The sequence below is a fragment of the Myotis lucifugus genome, unplaced genomic scaffold (assembly GCF_000147115.1).
Source record: "Myotis lucifugus unplaced genomic scaffold, Myoluc2.0 scaffold_41, whole genome shotgun sequence".
NCBI lineage: Eukaryota > Metazoa > Chordata > Mammalia > Chiroptera > Vespertilionidae > Myotis > Myotis lucifugus.
The window spans coordinates 5956937-5959004 of record NW_005871089.1 but is presented as its reverse complement, the minus strand read 5'-3'; positions in this window follow the sequence as shown (position 1 = coordinate 5959004).

Here is a 2068-nt window from a genome sequence, read left to right as displayed (position 1 = left end):
GTGTGTCATAGTGACCAGTCATTCCCAGTCTTTCTGCTGTTAGGGTCAGTTTGCATATTACCCTTTTACTATATAAGATAGAGGCCTGGTGCATGGGTGGGGGCCAGCTGGTTTGCCCTGAAGGGTGTCCCAGATGAGGGTGGGGGTCCCGCTTGGGTGCCTGGCCAGCCTGGGTGAGGGGCTGATGGCTGTTTGCAGCTGGTCACGCCCCCTTTAGGATGGGGGTCCCCACTGGGGTGCCTGGCCAGCCTGGGTGAGGGGCTGATGGCTGTTTGCAGCTGGTCACACCCCCTTTAGGATGGGGGTCCCCACTGGGGTGCCTGGCCAGTCTGGGTGAGGGACTGAGGGCCATTTTCAGGCTGGCTGGCGACTGAAGCTCCCAGCCTCTCCTTTTTTTTTTTTTTTATCCTGGGATTTATTTACCTTCTATAATTGAAACTTTGTTGCCGTCACTGGAGCTGAGAGTCAGGCTCCTGCTCGCTCCAGCTCTGAGGCCACAGCCTGCTGAAAGCAGGTATTTGGGGTTTGTTTAGCTTCTATAATTGAAACTTTGTTGCTTTTGGAGCTCAGAGCCGGGCCGCGGCAGGCAGGGAACCTTGGCTTCCTCCAACACTGGAGCAAGCAAGCCTCCTGCTCGCTTCAGCTGCGTGGCTGCTGGCCGCCATCTTGGTTGGGTTAATTTGCATATCTCTCTGATTAGCCAATGGGAGGAGTAGCGAAGGTACGGTCAATTACCATGTTTGTCTATTATTAGATAGGATAGATATATAAAACCCTAATATGCAAATAGACCAAACGGCGGAACAACTGAACAACTGGTTGCTATGACGTGTGCTGACCACCAGGGGACACACGCAAAACATGGCGGGCATCAGCCACAGATGGATGGTGGACTAGGTGAGCGGGGGCACCAGACCAAGGCAGGGCACCAGTCGCTGTCATCTGGCAAGCCTCTGGTGGTTACTGAAAATTCTTTGCTCTTGCATGCCGTGGTCCCACCTGGCACTTGCACCTGCTGCCGGTGCCAGAACCACTGCTCGCACCGCTGCTGGCGCCTGGCGCTGGCCCCAATCGCTTGGTGCCGCCAGCGGGTGTGAGCGGTGGCTGCTGGTCCCAATCGCCCCTGAGGGCTTCTCCACCTCCCCCTGCTCCTGAGGGGCAATTGGGGCACCAGCCGCCGCTCGCACCCAATTGATGGTGCTGGCTCCACTGGCACCACTGCTGGCACCGACCCCAATCGCTCTGCACCATCAGTGATATAATATACAGCTCCTGTCCAGAACTCCTAAAACCTTTGTAATTTCCTAAGCAATAAAAGTGCTAGGGGCAGCTTTTTGTTCTAAAGTTTAGCCTCTGACCATGTTTTCTGAGGCAGAGCTCCTAAATCCCTTGAATTTCCTGGGTGATTGGAGCACTTTTTGTCCTAATGAAGCAACTCTTGGTGGGCTTCTGGGTAGCCTCAGGATGTGGTTGGTCACCAGAAAGAACAAGCCTTGATTAGAAGCTTGAAACTTTCCACCCTACCTTCTATCTTCCAGGGAGGGGAGAGGAGAAAGACTGAGTTAACTGTCAGTCATGACCATGCCTATGTGATGAAGTCTCTCTTTGGAAAGCTTCCAGGTTGGTGAACACATACACCCCAACTCCATTGGCACAGAAGCTCTTGCACTCAGGACCCACACTTCACCCTGTGTATCTCTTCAACTAGCTGTTTATCTGTATCCTTTGTCATATCCTTTATTATATAAGAAACCAGTAAACGTGTTTCTCTGAGTTCTGGAAGCAATTTTAAATTATTGAACCTGTTGAGGGGTTCAGAGAAGCACAGGTGACAATCTGAGACTTGCAATTGCCATCTGAAGTGGGGACAGTCTTGTGGGACTTAGCCCTTAACTTGTGGGATCTGATGCTAACTCCAGGTAGATAGTATCGGAACTGAATTGAATGACCACAGCTATGTCAGAGAATTGGTTAGTATGGCAAAAACTAAACAAAACCCGTGTCTGGTCCCAGAAGTATTCTGTATGAGTAGTAAAGGAGAAAAACAAGTCTTTCCTTATACTACCCT